This window comes from Triticum dicoccoides, chromosome 5A (assembly GCF_002162155.2).
Source record: "Triticum dicoccoides isolate Atlit2015 ecotype Zavitan chromosome 5A, WEW_v2.0, whole genome shotgun sequence".
In the NCBI taxonomy this organism is placed as follows: Eukaryota; Viridiplantae; Streptophyta; class Magnoliopsida; order Poales; family Poaceae; genus Triticum; species Triticum dicoccoides.
This window is the reverse complement of record NC_041388.1, coordinates 146,818,429-146,838,975: the sequence shown is the minus strand read 5'-3', so window position 1 is coordinate 146,838,975 and position 20,547 is coordinate 146,818,429.

Sequence of the window (20,547 nt, the reverse complement as noted above, 5' to 3'; positions counted from 1 at the left end):
TTCACTTTTTGCTTGCAGCGCTGCCGCCTCCTTGCTGGTGATCCTCCTTCACGCTGCTCGGCCTCACCTATCCAGGCAGATAATCCACACCCGACCCCCATCCTCCTCCTCCTTCCACATCCCACATGCCCCGACCGCTGGCGCGAGAGCGACACCTTCCACCCAAATCACCGACCCCTCCACCAAATAAGCGCCAGCCTAAGCCATGGTGCACACAGTATAGCCAGGACCTCAAGGAGCATTTGGCAACGGAGAAGCAAATCACGGCCACACGTGCGGATGAGGTCGCGATGGCTGCCATTCGTGCCGACCCCCAGATCTTGGAGGAGCACCTCACCGTTGATGCCTCACGTGCCGACACCGCGACGTGGTTGGATGCTTTAAACGACAGTTCGTGGCGTTTTCTCGAGGCCACCATCGGTGCCTTCGACGAAGACTATGCAGTGTTTTCTCAGCGTGCACGTGCTTACCTCATCTCGAGAGTCGGCAGGTTGGTGCCCGGAGCGGCTCAGGCAACTCACCACTACAACGAGGGCACCCATGATGCGGAGGCCTCGCCCTCTTCCATGTCCAAGGAGCTAATTGTCATTGATATCTCCGACAATGAGGAGTAGCTTGTCTTATTAGCTCACTATAAGGACCCATGTTCAGTTTGCTAGCTACTACCTTTCTTTAACAAATTCTAGTGAACTGTGCTATCTACTTTTACCATGCAATCTTCTGCTATAGTGTATATGTTCTATATGTCGTGCAATGTGGTGTTCAGTTAATTGCTTGGTTCAATTCTGCAAATGTGATGTTCAATTCTTCAGGGTGCAATATTTCCAAGTTGTTAAGCATGCTTGGTTTGGTTAACTATCTGATCTTCTATTAGGAGTATGTTATATTATGCAATGTGGTGCTCAGTTAACATTTGGTTTATTTGTTGTGGTGTTTAGTTAACTGCTTGGTTCAATTCTGCAATGCGATGGTCAATTGTTGTGGCTGCATTCTCTTATTGTATACCATGTGGGGAATAAATCGAATTTGGCTGCACTTAATACATGAGAAACATATACAAGTGCTATATTTCCTAGTTCTTAATCATGCTTGGTTTGGATAAATGGGTTTTTCATGTGGCTTGAATTAATCTGATGAATCTGTAATGTGCTTATTTTTCATCAACATATTTTACTGATAGCATGCGAACCCTTACTTAACCTGATGACTAACTACCTTATATGTGTTGTAGGGAAACAATGGGAAGCACTGAGGTTTACAAGATGGTACTAACTATTATACCTTGCCTTTTTGTATTCCTTTGCCCCGTTTCCAATATAGAGAAGATATGTATGCACATCCTTGTTTTCAGGCTTCAGTGATGATTACCTCTCAAACCACCTCTGTGGTCAGGAGGCGAGGAAAGTTTTCATACAACACTCACGGTTCAATATTGAAGTGTTCCTGAAGAGGTCAAAGGATGGACGGACAATCATCCACAGGCACTGGCCTAAAGTTGCAAAGACCTTCAACATGAATGAAGGCTCAATATTCGCCTTCCGCTTCAGCAGTTTTCCATATGAGATGCATCTCTCTATGTACCGTCTATGATGCTAATTTCGAAATGTTCTAGATGTTGCATGTGAAACTTGATGCTGGTGCAGTTGTGTAATGGGGTGGCTGAGTGGTGAAGCTATATCATGTTGTACTACGATGTATTTCAATTATGAAATCCTGCTTCCTTAATATGGAAATGGAATATATTATGTGCTTAATATGAATATCAATTAGATTATTAAATGGATTATTAATAGTAGGGCAATTAGCCCGCTAATTGGGTTTTCCTATTACAAATGGTTAATGAGAAAACACTGTGGGCGATGACCTCAGGCAACGCACACGGTTTTTAGGAATAAACCGTGTTGGATCAATGAACAATCACACATGACATTCTCTTGAAAATTGTTTGCATTACGCCACCTTGCGCAAACGTTTTCCTTGGACTGACTGTGTGGGATGTATATACGAACAGAAACGTTTAGTGGTGACTGACTGTGTGGGATGTACTTACGAGCGCAAATGATTTTGCCTGTATAATTGTATTTTTTTTAGCACTAATGTATGTATTTCTGTATTTGAGTGCTCGTCGGTTGCACACGACCTCATTTTGCCGAGCGTGTGTGCTAGGACGGCATATCCCCGATGGTTTCTGGGTTGTGAGGGAAGGACCCCCCCCCCTATTGCCCACACTCACTTGGCGACGGTTCCGAATGCCTTCGCGGAAAGGGGTTGAAAACCGTTTGTTTAGAACCAACGCGTACTAGTGTAAAAAGAAACTGAGGGAGTCCTATATAGGACTTGTACTAGCAAACATGTCGGTGCGTTGCAACGGGAGAATAAAATATTATGTGCTCATCTATCACCAACCTCATGGTGCAACCGTGTAACGCCCTAAGAATCATGCTATAGTAACCTCACCCTAATAGTGCCATGTCATCAAGTTTAACTAAGCCAAATTACCACTTATTAAAAATGAAAGTCATTCTCAAATTTAAAATGAAGTCAAATAAATTATTTCTTCAAACATGAAAACTAAAATATTATTAATGTGGCAAATAATCCGTAGGTAATTATGGTGGAGGAATTAACTTTTATAAGATACTTAAGTGCCCTAAAATAATTAAAACAGGGGCCAAAATATAATTTAATTGCTTTTTTATATAAAAATCCCGAACTCTTTTTAATTAGAGCTCAAACTGTTTGTGGCAGTGTCTAATTTGGCAAAGTTAATTATGGGACAAGTTTCCTAATTTAGTAAACCTATTTGCTATTTAGAATAAATACAAAAAGTAAAAAGTAAAATTAAAAAGGGAAAAAGAAAGAAGAGGCCTAATCTACTGGGCCCAAGTGGCCACACACGGCCCAACCCACCTCCACCTCACCCCCTCCTCTGTACAGGAGACAGGGGGATCATGGCACACATCCACGGCCATGGCGTGCGTGGCAGCCATCGGCGCCCCTAGTCGCCTACAAGGGCGACCCCGCAAACCCTAGCCACTACCCTTCTCTTCCCCCTCGCTCTCCTCCCCGATCTGAAGAGGCACCCGACGCGGTCATCACTGTTGCCGCATCGATCCCGTGGCCACCGACCGCCTCTCGTCTCGCCGGTGTGTCCAGGAGCTTCGTCGCGTCGCACTCGTCCTCGGCAACTACTCCGTTCGCACCTAGAGGCCCCAAGACGATGCCATGGTCAACTTCTTCACCGTCACAGCCGACGCACCTCGTCGTCGATCCGCTGCTCCGGGTCGTCCCCAACCTCTCTCGAGCTCGCCTGCGTCCTCCCCGGTGAGCACCACGTCGATTTCCCCCTGACCCCTTTCGAGTCCATCGCGGTAGATGCCCCCCAAACATAGTCGACGTGGCCACAGCTCATCGTGGCCGCGCTCGAGCCCCGGCTGCCCCGTGCGTACCCTGGACTCCCCTGTCGGCGCCCGCCTGCTGCCGCAGCTGCACGCTGCTCTGCCTGCTGCTGCTTGCGGCGCTGCCACTGTTGCTGCCATGCTACGCCAGCCAGCGTGCGTGCGCGCCGCGTCCCCGCTCGCCTTTAGCTCCTGCTGCTTGCCGATGCTAGCTGCTGCTAGTCCCTGTGCTGATGCGTACTACTGCTGCTTCTAGCCGCTGCTACTTGCTATGCAGCTTCTCTGCTGCTCGCGTGCTGCTACTGCCTCCTGGACGCTAGCTACTACTGCTCCTAAGAGCATCTCCAACAGCCGTCCAACGCGCAGCGCGCTAAAAATGATCGCCGGTTTTGGCGCGGCGGGGAGCGCTTGCTCCAGCGGCCGCTGTAAACTTTAGCACGCGCGCGTATCTCCAACAGGCGCGCTAAAATGCAGCGTGCGCGCTCTCGCACAAACAACATATGCGCTCCAAACACAAAAAAGAAGATCAAGCACTAACAAAATAAATCAACAATAAATAGTTCAATTTCGTTATTACAACTCAAACAAATAGTTTATCTTTAAATACAAAAAATAGTTCAACAATACAACATGAAACACACAAAATCATGATGCTCTTTGTCGGTCATTCCATGCCCACCACTCCTCAATGAGATCCTTCTGAAGATCATCATGCGTTTCGGGACGTCGAATGGCATGATAGGAGGCAACAAAACGGGCCACCCTTTCAGCCCTCTGCTACACTCGCACGGGATGTCCCAAGAACTCATAGTGATAGTAGTCTACATCTTGGCCACGCTCATTCCCCATGATCATGTTGTGCATGGTCACACAAGCGTGCATGATGTACCAAAGCATTTTTTGATCCCAAAATTTAGCTGGTCCTCTCACAATAGCAAATTGGGCTTGCAAAATCACAAAAGCTCTCTCCACATCTTTTCTAACCGCCGCCTGAGCATTGTGGAAATCAAAAAAATTCTGACCTTCCGGTCTTTTCAATGGCTTCAAAAATGTTTGCCACTTTGGGTAGATGCCATTCGCAAGATAGTAGCCATAGTTGTCGGAGGACACCTTGCGGGCACCGAGCGGCAGTGGGCGGTCGGGCGCTGTTCGTCGGAGGACTGCCGCACGCGAGGGGCCACGGTGACTAGAGCGAGACGGAGAGCAGCGGCGGCACGGGGATAGGCCGTGGAAACGCCGGAACGGTCGCCGGAATAAATGGGGTGGCGCGGGCGGCGGCAGCGTCAGCGGCTGAATGGTGTAGGTGAAGTTGCGAGTGGCACTCAAGTGTCCAGCGCGCGGGAGCGGGCGCAGCAAATAAACGGCATGCAATGACGTTTTGGCCCGCGCGTCGAACTAGTTATGCCGCGCGCGCGATTTTTGCGCCTCCGTTGGAGCGCCCAAAACGATAGCGCGTGCAAAAAACACTAATTTTGTAGCGCGACACTTGTATAGCGCGTCTGTTAGAAATGCTCTAAATGCTGATGCTTACCGCCGCTGTTAGGTGATGCTCCAGCCGCTACTAATTGGCATGCCCAACCTATGGCCATGGCCGAGCATGTGTGTGTGCAGCGTGTGTGTTCTGTAGGTGCGTGCTGTGTGCGCAGCGTGTGTGTGGCCGATGTGGCTATGTGTGTGGGGCTGCCCCAAATTAGTTTAGGCCTAATTTAATTAGGTAAATTAGTTGTAGGGTTATTTTTGCTGTTTAGTTAGTATTAGTTTAGTGCTAGATTAGCCTAATAGCCTATGACATGTGGCCCCATTTTAATCTAAACACTAGTTTAATTTAGATGCCTATGACATAAGGGCCACATGTCACCTTTTGACCAGTCAAAGTGAAATTGTTGACCAGCCCCGAGGCCCACTGTCATACACACCGACTAGAGTAACACTAGATGACAAAAGGCTTTTTAGCATTTTATTTTCGATTTAAATAATTACAGAAGTTCAGAAAATCAGTTAAGCTTTAGAAATTCATAGAAAATAATCCATAAGTCGGTTGAAAATAATTTATATATGAAAAATGATCAGAAAAATGACGAACCCGAATATGACATTCGTTCGTGTTTCACGTGTCTCTAGCATAGCAAACATGGACCCGTTCCCTCCGATTCATCTGTCTGAAAAATGCCAAACGCTGGGAAAACATTCCCAGATGTTTTCCCTCTTCATCTGTATCGCGTAGCCCTGCGTTAGGTCACCCCTAGCACGGCGTATTGTCATGTTATTGTTTTTGGTGCTTTGATTGCTCTGTTATTTATTGTGTTCCCCTCCGTTACTTCTTTTTGGTAGACCCAAGACCGCTGCCGATACCCGTGATCGACTACATCGACGATGACCCTTCCTTGCCAGAGCAACCAGGCAAGCAAACCCCCTTTGATCACCCCGATATCGCCTACTCTTTCCCTCTACTGCTTGCATTAGAGTATTGTAGCTGTTACTGCTTTTGGTTGAACCTATTCTGCTGCATAGCCTATCCTTGTTACTACTGTTGATACTTTACCTGTAATCCTAAATGCTTAGTATAGGTTACTAGAATTACATAAGTGACCCTACATTCTTGTCCGTTTGCCATGCTATACTATTGGGCCGTGATCACTCGGGAGGTGATCACGGGTATATACATACATACATGTTATACAAGTTACATGATGTGACTAAAGTCGAGTCGGCTCATAGAGTACCAGCAAGTGATTCTGATGTGGGGGGCTGAAGGGGCAGGTGGTTCCATCCAGGTAGTGATGGCCTGGGTTCCCGAAGGCCCCTGATTGTTATTTTGTGGCGGAGCGATAGGGCAGGTTGCGACCACCTAGGAGACAGGTGGGCTTGGTCCCTGGTCGGCGTCCGTAAAATAACACGCTTAACGAGATCTGGATATTTGATCTGAGTCTGGCCACTGGCCTATACGCACTAACCAACTACGCGGGAACAGTTATGGGCACTCGACATCGTGGTATCAGTCGAAGCCTTCTTGGCGTCAGTTTTTGCACGCTCGCGCCGGGTTGGACTGGAACGCCTGCTCTTGTAAAGGGAGGCTAGGTCTGCTCACCGGTCGCGTATGCAACATGCAGGTGTGCAATGGGCGATGGGCCCAGACCCTTGCGCGCTTAGGATTTAGACCGGCATGCTGACCTCTCTGTTGTGCCTAGGTAGGGCTGCGACTTGTTGATTTTCTGAGGCCGGGCATGACCCAGGAAAGTGTGTCCGGCCAGAGGGATCGAGCATGTTGGGTAATGTGGTGCACCCCTGCAGGAAAGTTTATCTATTCGAATAGCCGTGTCCCTCGGTAAAAGGACGACCCGGAGTTGTATTCTGACCTTATGACAACTAGAACTGGATACTTAATAAAACACACCTCTTACAAGTTCTAGAGACAACCCGGTGATCGCTTTCCCACAGGGCAACAAGGGGAGGATCGCCGGGTAGTATTATGCTATGCGATGTCACTTGCTACTATACTTGCTACTCTCTTCTTCATGCTTCAAGATGGATGTTGCCAGAAGCATAGTCTTTCGATAGGACTAGCTATCCCCCTCTTATTCTACCATTCTGTAATTCAGTCCACAGATACTACCATTTTCATTGATACCAATGCATATATAGTGCAGATCCTTACTTGCGAGTACTTTGGATGAGTACCCACGGTTGCTTTGCTCCCCCTTTCCCTCTGTCCATTCTTCTCGGATGTCGCAACCAGATGCTGGGGCCCAGGAGCCAGACGTCACCATCGATGAAAACTCCTACTACACCGAGGGTGCCTACTACTACGTGCAGGCCAACGACGACCAGGAGTAGTTTAGGAGGATCCCAGGCAGGAGGCCTGCTGTAACGCCCTCGATGCGGCTATATCTCCCACGTGCCGAAGCACGACTTAGAGGCATAACCGCATTGAAAGCAATGTCGCAAGTGAGGTAATCTTCACACAACCCATGTAATACATAAGGGAAAGAGATACATAGTTGGCTTACAATCGCCACTTCACACAATTACATGAATAAAGCATTACATCATCCAGATACAATCAAGGTCCGACTACGGAACCAAAATAAAAGAAGAACCCCAAATGCGACAAAGGTCCCCGATCGACCCCAACTGGGCTCCACTACTGATCAACTAGAACGGAAACAACACAAAGGACAAGATCTTCATCGAGCTCCTCCTGAGCTTGGTTGCGTCACCTGCTCGGTAACATAGGCACCTGCAAACTGGTTTTGGAAGTATCTGTGAGCCACGGGGACTCAGCAATCTCGCACCCGCGAGATCAAGACTATTTAAGCTTATAGGAAGGATGGAGTAATGAGGTGGAGCTGCAGCAAGCGACTAGCATATATGGTGGCTAACATACGCAAATGAGAGCGAGAAGAGAAGGCAAAGCACGGTCGAGAAACTATGATCAAGAAGTGATCCTATAACAACCTACGTCAAGCATAACTCCAACACCGTGTTCACTTCCCGGACTCCGCCGGAAAGAGACCATCACGGTTACACACACGGTTGATGTATTTTAATTAAGGTCAACTTCGGGTTTTCTACAACCGGACGTTAACAAATTCCCATCTGCCCATAACCGCGGGCACGGCTTTCGAAAGTTCAAATCCCTGCAGGGGTGTCCCAACTTAGCCCATGACAAGCTCTCGCGGTCAACGAAGGAATAGACCTCCACCCGGGACACTTCGATCAGACTCGGTATCCCGGTACAACAAGACATTTCGACAGGGTAAAACTAAACCAGCAACACCGCCCGAATGTGCCGACAAATCCCGATAGGAGCTGCACATATCTCTTTCTCAGGGCACACTCAGATTGTCCAAGGTACGGGTAGGCCAACCCAGAGTTGCCCCTGGTGGCCACCGGCAGCTGACAGGTTGGACCAACACTCAGAGGAGCACTGGCCCGGGGGGGTAAAATAATGATGACCCTTGAGTCTGCAGAACCCAAGGGAAAGAAAAGGCTAGGTGGCAAATGGTAAAACCAAGGTTGGGCATTGCTGGAAGAGCTTTACTTAAGGCGAACTGTCAAGGGGTTCCCATTATAGCCCAACCGCGTAAGGGACGCAAAATCCGGGAACATAACACCGATATGACGGAAACTAGGGCGGCAAGAGTGGAACAAAACACCAGGCATAAGGCCGAGCCTTCCACCCTTTACCAAGTATATAGATGCATTAATTAAGTAAGATATATTGTGATATCCCAACAAGTAAACATGTTCCAACAAGGAACAACATCTCCATGTTCCAACAAGGAACAAACTTCAATCTTCACCTGCAACTAACAACGCTATAAGAGGGGCTAAGCAAAGCGGTAACATAGCCAATCAACGGTTTGCTAGGACATGGTGGGTTAGACGTTGACATGGCAATTTGGGAGGCTGACAAGCAAATGGTAGGCATCGTAGCATTGGCATGGCAAAAGAGCGAGCAAACTAGCATAGCAAAGATAGTAGTGATTTCGAGGGTATGATCATCTTGCCTGAAATCCCGCAAGGAAGAAGAACGAGTCCATGAAGAAGACAAACGGACGTAGTTGAACGGATCCTCACAAACGCGACGTTATCGGAACCAACCCGAAGAAGCAATCACCGGAAAAGAAGCACACAACATAGTAAACAACCAGCACATCAACATGGCATGATGCACAATCGAGTATGATGCATGTCCGGTTTAATGAAACATGGCATGGCAAAGTGCAACAAACAACACTACAAATTAAGTGGAGCTCAATACGCAACGAGTTGCATATTGATGAAACACCACGACACGTTATTTAGTTTGATCTCGTTTATGTACTCAACAATATTAAATGTTGGTTAACATGGCAAGAGGGTGAAGCACAACGAAACTACCTATCTAGGCAAGTTTAAATGAGGCCGGAAGTAACGAACAACAATTCCAGAAAATCCCCAAAGCATATTTTAGATTTGGTACTGTTCTGCCCTAAACACAATTTTATAGTTGTTTAACATGCAAGATGAGTGCACCATGTTAAACTAGACATTTTTCTACCCCATTTACATATAAAGTTTATTTAATTCGGAGCTGCGGTTATTTAGTTATGAAATAAAGCATTTTAGCATGGCATAGGAGTAAATTAATGCAAACAACATTTTTAACATTTCAAACATAGATGAAAGTTGGATATTATTAATCTACACAAAATTCTGAGCAAGTTTCATATACAAAGTTTTTACAAAGGATGCACCGTTGATTAGTTATTAAATGCATGAAGCTAGGGGGTTATTCTGCAAAACTGCAATCTCTCGAATATTAGACAAAATCGCAGGACGAGAAAAAAACATGATCGGGCTGAAACTGGGCAAGCCCAACAGAGAAAAAAAATAGAGGAGGGGGCGCTGGGGGTCGGCTCACCCTGGGCCTTGGCCCATCTGCAGAGAGAGGCCGGCGGATCTGGCTAAGGAAGCTGGGGAGGAGGCCGAGCGAGGCTGGACCGCGGGGAGAACGATTGGGCCGGCCCACGCGGGCGCGGTCAACGGAGGGAGCTGGGCTGGACGCGGAGGCGCGCGCGAGCTGGGCCTGGGCGCGGTCGGCGTTCGTCTCTGGATCGATGCCGAAGCAGAGGAGGTCGAGCGGTCAACGGGTACGGCGAGGCCCTCGTCTCCTCGTTCGATGCCAGGTGAAGCAGAGGGCGGAACGGCATCCTGCTTGTTCGTTCGCGGTGTGGCCCTCGCCGGGAAGAAGCAGGACGGCGGGGACCCGAGGTGGAGCAGCCGGCGTGATGCGGATCCATGTGCAGAAGAGGGAACGAGGCGCTCGACTGCTGCTGCTGCTTGCGACACGGCGTCCATGGCTGCTCCTGATTCGGTGCTCCGGCGAGAAAGGGGGTCGCCGAGGAGGCTGTTCCTGCGCGGATCCGAAGGGTGGCGATGAGGACGAACGGCGGCCATGGCAGCTCGGTTCCCTGTGAAGAAGAAGAGAACAAGGGGAGAGCTGCACATAAGAGAGAGAGAAAGAAGGAAGGGAAAAGAGCAGGGGAGGAAGGGCGCAGGGCACGGCCTGATTCGGTGGTGGTGGTTGAGGTCGCTAGCGGCGGCGATGGGCAGTTGGCTCGGGCATTGGTTGGCCATCGGGAGCGGGGAGAAGGAGACAGGGAGCAGGGGCTCTGGTTGGTGTGGTGGTGAAAGCGAGGAGGGGCTTTGGATCGGGGAGGAAGAGGATTGGATCTGGATCCCGAGGAAAATATGGTAGGTGGCGGCGGCTCGGCAGGACAAAGTCCCTAGATTTTAGGGTTAGGTCGGTTTATATAGTGGGGGACTAGGTTTAGGGGTATTTGGTCCCTCCGATCATAATCGGACGGTCGCGAATAAAATATCTAGGGAGTCCAAATAAGAAAACAGTGACGTTTTGTAGACGTTTGGAGATGATCCGGACATAGCGGTAACGGCTGTCCGAGTCGGGTCCGGGACAACTTTCGGACGCGCGCGCGAGGAGGGCGGCAGGCTGACGAGAGAGGTTAGGTTGGACCTGGCGGTAGGTAGTGAGCTGTGCAGACGGTCTCGGGCTGAGAGAAGAGAAGAGAGGGAGGCCCGGCGACTGTTTCCGGAGACCGAAAACGTCCGACGTTAGACCGGCTATAATGTCGCTATAGTTTAACGGTTGGGCTATCAAACGAACTCCGAACGCGATGAAACTTGGTAGGCGGTCTACCTACACTATAATAAGACCGCACGTCAACTCTCATCCCATTCCGAGAACATTTTCCGGCCACTTATAAAATACTATTTCGGACATGCCGCGGGCGCGTGCAAGTGTGTCTGGGCTCAGAACGGACAACGGAAGGAACGAGGAGACCGGGACGGATGCAAGTTTTGAAAACATGATGATGCAATGCACATGATGACATGATGAAATGCAACACGCAAGCCAATGACAAGACAACAACAACGAATAACTGAACGACACCTGGCACATCGGTCTCGGGGCGTTACAACACTCCACCACTACGAGAGGATCTCGTCCCGAGATCTAGAATGGCACCGGAGGGAAAACGGAAAAGGAAGAGAAACGGTAAAACTAAGTTGCTTCTTACGACAAAGGAGTGAAACCAAAGAACCTTGCGAGGTTGAACAAATTTGAGAAAAGAACACAACGAAGGTGAACGAAGTTGAAAAACACTCCGTTAGAAAAGAGGGACAAAGAACATTGCGAAAACCTTGAGGTTGAAGGGAAGATATACATAGAAAACACTCCGATTAAGGAAGGGGATCAAGGAAGACCAAATTCGGGCAGCACTCCGGTAGAAAAGGGAGGAATTGAATAAGAACTTGATAAGGTGATATAACTTGAAAAGAAGGCACGACAATCCGGTTAAATGAATAAGCAAGAAAGGAACAAGGTCCTGACAAAAACAAAAGGAAAGGTTGAAGATAGCAACATCACTATGACTCCGGAAGAAAGAATAGAAGATAGGTCATTGGAATAACAAAATGGAGGGGGAAATGGCAACTTCTGCCACAATTGAGCTTGGAAAGCACCCTTCCAAGAAGGTTACAACGGGGTTGTTGGGAAAAACCAACAACGAAACGAATAAGCTTGTAGTGGGCTTATGGAAAACATCTCAAAATTATGAGGTGACAACCGACCACTAACGGAAACGATTGCTAGCTTTAGATCGACGAAGAGATGAACACTTCTTCCACCCAGATGATAAAGAGATAACTTGGATCATTGGCAAGCACCACAAATAGCAACATTCCCAATGGAAGGCTTTTAGGTGAAATATGACACAAGATAACTCCAACAACGAGGTTGATGGATTTAAAATATCTCATACTTAACAACATGTGAATCATGGAACATGAACTCAAATTATCAAGAATGACATAATACCACCTCCAAAATATGGTAGAAGGAATTGCACTCCGGATTACCATATGAAGAAAGCTTGAGCTCCTTAGGAAAGAATCTCGATGAAAACTTTGAGAAGGGAATTAAATCCTTGATGAACCATCATGTAGAACCTCCATGAAGAACTCCGGTAAACAAAAGGAATGAAAAGAAAGAGAAATTGAAAACACAAGGTGAATCCTTGCAATGATTTAGTTGGATCTCCGTGATAATTAGAGCTTGGAACTCCGGGAAAAAGAGAAGATGAAACAAATGAAACCGAGAATTTTAAGGGCCTCCGGAATAAAGAATTAATCACTTGGATGAACAAGAATAAGAATTATGTTATGCTTATCCTTCACCAATGAAATTGATGACAATCAACGGATTTGGCATACTACTTATTCTCGTAGAAAGGATTAAGAGATATATCAAAACTTGAGAAGGTCTTCAACGAACCACCGGTAGGATTGGAACAACAAATGAATTGATATGATGAACAAGGAAGAGATATCTTGAAAGAACCACCGTAAGAATTGAAAATGATCGAAGTAGGGGTGCATCACCGGTAAGAATTAGCAAATGAATGAAGGTGCTTGAGACAAACTAGATACATGAGAACAAAGAGATCAAGAACTGATTAGAGGATATTCGATAGATGCACCGGCAAGATAGGAGAATGATAACTGACGGCTGAGAATGAATAAACCTGAATTGATGGACTCCGGATGACAAACTGAGAAGACTCTTGAATATCTCCTGATGGGTAAAAAGATTCTCACAATCGAAAACAATTATGAGAGGATGGCAACAAGCTAGCACCATGAATCTTGAAGAGAATAGAGCAAGATTGAGAGAAAAAAATCTTCTTCGGTCTTCAAATGATGAGAATGACAACGAGAAACACCACCAAGAATTATTGAGGCACACCGGAAGAATCAAAAGCGAAGAGGTTGAGCCAACTATGAAAAGAATTTGAAAGATCTTGGAGAAAAGCATTTGACTAATGATAACTCATTCTTACGTCAAACTTGGAGAAGAATTTAGGATAGCTCTGGGAAAATAGAAGAGTCAGGTAAGATCCTGGGAAAAGACCTGTGGGTTAGGGCCCACTCAAAAGAACACCGTTGAAAAGATTTAAAAGAGATGTTGCACCGGTTGAATTAAATGACTTGAATGAGATACCAAACTCGAAAGAGCTTGAACGAATGCAGAGTGGAAACACGAATCTTCGAGATATCTTGAGCACTCCGGAATAATTTAATAGCGAGAGATGGATGATTAAGAGGTGCACCGGCATAAGAAAAGCATTGGAAAAAAAAAAGAAAAGGAGTATGCTTAATACCAAAGCTTGAATTAAATCCACCGGAGAAGAAAAGAACGAGGAATGACGAACTTGAAGCTCCATTAGAATCTTCATGAGAATCACCGGATAAGAACATTGACGGAAAAGAATGGAGAAACTTCCCATCAATAAAATGGATACTTGAAGAAGAAATCTTAGTCCTTGAAGAAAAACAAAAGGGAGGGAGGGTGGGAAAAACAAAGGCAACTTGGAGACGGATGAAACAACACCGTTGAGAAGAAGTGATAAATGATCTTGCAAATGTTGACGTGAACGGATCCACTTGAGGAGAGACACACCGGTTAAAAAAAAGGATTGACAAGACAGACTCGATGATCAAGAAGGATTAGTATTCACATAGGAATATGAGAACACCATTTGGAAAAGGTATGGAATCAACATTTGACTTCGAAGCAACTCGAATACCACAACTCAAAACAAAACAAAGGATTGGCTTGCAAAATAAGCCGGAACAAACATATGATAGAGATTTCGTCCGAAGTTTTTGTGGTGGGGCCTACACGGGCTCGATCGTACAGCACCATCATGTACAAGGCAGTGCACATGACATACGAAGCGTCCCCGAGTCGGCATAGCCAAGGACTATTTAAGACACAACGAGACCACTGTAAAACCAACCGTGAATAGGCGGACCACTAGACGTCGAACCCCAATTTCATATCATACATCTGTCGGAAAGATATCCTAAGAGCTACTTGAATTCCCACCTATGAAACTCCCGAAATTTTCAGGTTATGCAATCAGGTGTTGGGGATACAGGGGAAGCATAATATCTCACCCAAAACTAACAAATCCTACATCCAGCTGTATCCATCCTTCAACACATAACCAAGAAACCTTCGGAAATCATCTACCTCAACCTTCGAAAAGCATCCGTTATACAAGTCATGGCAATACTCCCGTACTCACCTCAGTACTGGGTTATCGGGGTTATCTCACCAACGAACTGCATAAAAGAGATTTTCGATGTCGGCGTACTAAACTCAGGTATTCCAGAACTGCAACGATAAAATTATGACGACAACACCTCAGAGCTCAACTCCCCGGGACACTTCCACAAAACCCCTGACAGGAGGCACCAAGACAATGTTCTCATCATAAAACCATCGGAACGATTCCAAGATACCCGCGTGATCCTAAAATTTTTTAGTGAAATTTGAGAAGAGAAGAGTCAAAACTCTACGTCAGGATGCCTCACCAGAGCGACGAAGAGACTGGGGAGTAAAAAGAATTCCTAAACTCTCCGATATATAATTCCTAAATGACTCAAAACATTTTTCTAGACACAACTCGGCCGCTAAAAACGATCAAGCAATGGGGCTCCTAAGGTCGGGGAAGGCTCTGATTACCAACTTGTAACGCCCTCGATGCGGCTATATCTCCCACGTGCCGAAGCACGACTTAGAGGCATAACCGCATTGAAAGCAATGTCGCAAGTGAGGTAATCTTCACACAACCCATGTAATACATAAGGGAAAGAGATACATAGTTGGCTTACAATCGCCACTTCACACAATTACATGAATAAAGCATTACATCATCCAGATACAATCAAGGTCCGACTACGGAACCAAAATAAAAGAAGAACCCCAAATGCGACAAAGGTCCCCGATCGACCCCAACTGGGCTCCACTACTGATCAACTAGAACGGAAACAACACAAAGGACAAGATCTTCATCGAGCTCCTCCTGAGCTTGGTTGCGTCACCTGCTCGGTAACATAGGCACCTGCAAACTGGTTTTGGAAGTATCTGTGAGCCACGGGGACTCAGCAATCTCGCACCCGCGAGATCAAGACTATTTAAGCTTATAGGAAGGATGGAGTAATGAGGTGGAGCTGCAGCAAGCGACTAGCATATATGGTGGATAACATACGCAAATGAGAGCGAGAAGAGAAGGCAAAGCACGGTCGATAAAAGTATGATCAAGAAGTGATCCTATAGCAACCTACGTCAAGCATAACTCCAACACCGTGTTCACTTCCCGGACTCCGCCGGAAAGAGACCATCACGGTTACACACGCGGTTGATGTATTTTAATTAAGGTCAACTTCGGGTTTTCTACAACCGGACGTTAACAAATTCCCATCTGCCCATAACCGCGGGCACGGCTTTCGAAAGATAATACCCTGCAGGGGTGTCCCAACTTAGCCCATGACAAGCTCTCACGGTCAACGAAGGAATAGACCTCCACCCGAGACACTCCGATCAGACTCGGTATCCCGGTACAACAAGACATTTCGACAGGGTAAAACTAAACCAGCAACACCGCCCGAATGTGCCGACAAATCCCGATAGGAGCTGCACATATCTCTTTCTCAGGGCACACTCAGATAGGTCAAGCTACGAGTAAAACCAACCCTCAAGTTTCCCCGAGGTGGCCCCACAGGCTGCCCAGTTCGGACCAACACTCAGAGGAGCACTGGCCCGGGGGGGGTTAAATAAGATGACCCTTGAGTCTGCAGAACCCAAGGGAAAGAAAAGGCTAGGTGGCAAATGGTAAAACCAAGGTTGGGCATTGCTGGAAGAGCTTTACTTAAGGCGAACTGTCAAGGGGTTCCCATTATAGCCCAACCGCGTAAGGGACGCAAAATCCGGGAACATAACACCGATATGACGGAAACTAGGGCGGCAAGAGTGGAACAAAACACCAGGCATAAGGCCGAGCCTTCCACCCTTTACCAAGTATATAGATGCATTAATTAAGTAAGATATATTGTGATATCCCAACAAGTAAACATGTTCCAACAAGGAACAACATCTCCATGTTCCAACAAGGAACAAACTTCAATCTTCACCTGCAACTAACAACGCTATAAGAGGGGCTAAGCAAAGCGGTAACATAGCCAATCAACGGTTTGCTAGGACATGGTGGGTTAGAGGTTGACATGGCAATTTGGGAGGCTGACAAGCAAATGGTAGGCATCGTAGCATTGGCATGGCAAAAGAGCGAGCAAACTAGCATAGCAAAGATAGTAGTGATTTCGAGGGTATGATCATCTTGCCTGAAATCCCGCAAGGAAGAAGAACGAGTCCATGAAGAAGACAAACGGACGTAGTTGAACGGATCCTCACAAACGCGACGTTATCGGAACCAACCCGAAGAAGCAATCACCGGAAAAGAAGCACACAACATAGTAAACAACCAGCACATCAACATGGCATGATGCACAATCGAGTATGATGCATGTCCGGTTTAATGAAACATGGCATGGCAAAGTGCAACAAACAACACTACAAATTAAGTGGAGCTCAATACGCAACGAGTTGCATATTGATAAAACACCACGACACGTTATTGAGTTTGATCTCGTTTATGTACTCAACAATATTAAATGTTGGTTAACATGGCAAGAGGGTGAAGCACAACGAAACTACCTATCTAGGCAAGTTTAAATGAGGCCGGAAGTAACGAACAACAATTCCAGAAAATCCCCAAAGCATATTTTAGATTTGGTACTGTTCTGCCCTAAACACAATTTTAGAGTTGTTTAACATGCAAGATGAGTGCACCATGTTAAACTAGACATTTTTCTACCCCATTTACATATAAAGTTTATTTAATTCGGAGCTACGGTTATTTAGTTATGAAATAAAGCATTTTAGCATGGCATAGGAGTAAATTAATGCAAACAACATTTTTAACATTTCAAACATAGATGAAAGTTGGATATTATTAATCTACACAAAATTCTGAGCAAGTTTCATATACAAAGTTTTTACAAAGGATGCACCGTTGATTAGTTATTAAATGCATGAAGCTAGGGGGTTATTCTGCAAAACTGCAATCTCTGGAATATTAGACAAAATCGCAGGACGAGAAAAAAACATGATCGGGCTGAAACTGGGCAAGCCCAACAGAGAAAAAAAATAGAGGAGGGGGCGCTGGGGGTCGGCTCACCCTGGGCCTTGGCCCATCTGCAGAGAGAGGCCGGCGGATCTGGCTAAGGAAGCTGGGGAGGAGGCCGAGCGAGGCTGGACCGCGGGGAGAACGATTGGGCCGGCCCACGCGGGCGCGGTCAACGGAGGGAGCTGGGCTGGACGCGGAGGCGCGCGCGAGCTGGGCCTGGGCGCGGTCGGCGTTCGTCTCTGGATCGATGCCGAAGCAGAGGAGGTCGAGCGGTCAACGGGTACGGCGAGGCCCTCGTCTCCTTGTTCGATGCCAGGTGAAGCAGAGGGCGGAACGGCATCCTGCTTGTTCGTTCGCGGTGTGGCCCTCGCCGGGAAGAAGCAGGACGGCGGGGACCCGAGGTGGAGCAGCCGGCGTGATGCGGATCCATGTGCAGAAGAGGGAACGAGGCGCTCGACTGCTGCTGCTGCTTGCGACACGGCGTCCACGGCTGCTCCTGATTCGGTGCTCCGGCGAGAAAGGGGGTCGCCGAGGAGGCTGTTCCTGCGCGGATCCGAAGGGTGGCGATGAGGACGAACGGCGGCCATGGCAGCTCGGTTCCCTGTGAAGAAGAAGAGAACAAGGGGAGAGCTGCACATAAGAGAGAGAGAAAGAAGGAAGGGAAAAGAGCAGGGGAGGAAGGGCGCAGGGCACGGCCTGATTCGGTGGTGGTGGTTGAGGTCGCTAGCGGCAGCGATGGGCAGTTGGCTCGGGCATTGGTTGGCCATCGGGAGCGGGGAGAAGGAGACAGGGAGCAGGGGCTCTGGTTGGTGTGGTGGTGAAAGCGAGGAGGGGCTTTGGATCGGGGAGGAAGAGGATTGGATCTGGATCCCGAGGAAAATATGGTAGGTGGCGGCGGCTCGGCAGGACAAAGTCCCTAGATTTTAGGGTTAGGTCGGTTTATATAGTGGGGGACTAGGTTTAGGGGTATTTGGTCCCTCCGATCGTAATCGGACGGTCGCGAATAAAATATCTAGGGAGTCCAAATAAGAAAACGGTGACGTTTTGTAGACGTTTGGAGATGATCCGGACATAGCGGTAACGGCTGTCCGAGTCGGGTCCGGGACAACTTTCGGACGCGCGCGCGAGGAGGGCGGCGGGCTGACGAGAGAGGTTAGGTTGGACCTGGCGGTAGGTAGTGAGCTGTGCAGACGGTCTCGGGCTGAGAGAAGAGAAGAGAGGGAGGCCCGGCGACTGTTTCCGGAGACCGAAAACGTCCGACGTTAGACCGGCTATAATGCCGCTATAGTTTAACGGTTGGGCTATCAAACGAACTCCGAACGCGATGAAACTTGGCAGGCGGTCTACCTACACTATAATAAGACCGCACGTCAGCTCTCATCCCATTCCGAGAACATTTTCCGGCCACTTATAAAATACTATTTCGGACATGCCGCGGGCGCGTGCAAGTGTGTCTGGTCTCAGAACGGACAACGGAAGGAACGAGGAGACCGGGACGGATGCAAGTTTTGAAAACATGATGATGCAATGCACATGATGACATGATGAAATGCAACACGCAAGCCAATGACAAGACAACAACAACGAATAACTGAACGACACCTGGCACATCGGTCTCGGGGCGTTACACCTGCGCCTCTTTTGATCTGTTTCCCAGTTTGTGCTAGCCTTTTTAAGGCAAACTTGTTTAACTTATGTCTGTACTCAGATATTATTGATTCCGATGACTCTTGTGTCTTCGAGCATTTGTATTAGAGTCTTCAAGGCCCCTGACTTGTAATACAAAGCTTATATTATTTTATTTGTATCTAGAGTTGTGTTGTGATATCTTCCCGTGAGTTCTTGATCTTGATCATACATATTTGCGTGTATGATTAGTGTACGATTAAATCGAGGGCGTCACAAACCGTCACTTGTGTGCAAACAATTGGAGGTGATTTTTTATACTTCCGCTTGTCCCTAATGTCTCAAATGAAAAATATTAATATCATAGATGTTTTTTATATGAGATCTCATTAGGATCTACTGTCTTCGATTAAGAAGTTTCAGCTAAAATTAGAAAAGGAGCTCAAGGTGGAGAAGGAGGAAACTAATTGGAGAAGACATACCTGATGATTAGAAGTTATAGCTAGTTGTGGAAGCATTCATGTTTAAATTATAGATGGTGGGGCAAAGGATCAGTGGTCAAGACCACCAGCACTATTGTGATTATGGGCCTTGCCATGCACATCTATAATGTCTGAGGTCGAGGCCGACATGCTGCCGCCGTGTTGTCCCGCCACATGCATGTACAATACCGCATCACGTCCATGCCTCATGTGCAGTCTCATGTCGAACACCTCAATGGCCACCTCAAACAGCTCGATGACAATCTGGATGTCGCACCCGCGGCTTTGATATGCGATTGAGGCACAAGGCATACATGAAGGAGGCGATGGCATCATCGGCCTGAAACGCCTGAAGCACATGGGCAAAGGGAGCAGTTAAGGGACGATTTGGTCTAGGTTACTAGTATATATTTAACATAATAGATAGCCTAATCAGTTGATCATTCCGGTCCAAGCCAAGACATGGAGGACGTAAGTTTCGATAGCATCTGTTACTAATATGTTTTGCATGCATCCATTACCAGTGCGTTTTGATGACTCGATTAATTTTTGCGGGCACATGACGGCTCACATGGGATGGTTAACGACATATGGAACATGAGCACCTGCGTACATAATTTTTTGTGCCATAGAAGAAACAGGTTAAGACCCAATTGAGTAGCGAGCAGAGGGATTGGTACAGGGATTGGTACGCTAACTTTTCTTAGAGAACAATTCTAAAATACACATCATTTTGGAAAATATTTAATACACATTGAACATTTTTGTGATATACACTGAACAATATCCTTACATATTGAACATTTTAGCGAAATATGGAGAATAATTTTAAAATACAAAATGAACATTTGATGAAATATGATGAACATTTTCTTAGTATAGGGTGAGAAATTCCTTAAATACAATGAATATTTTCATCTATATACACGCAACGAATTTTTTATA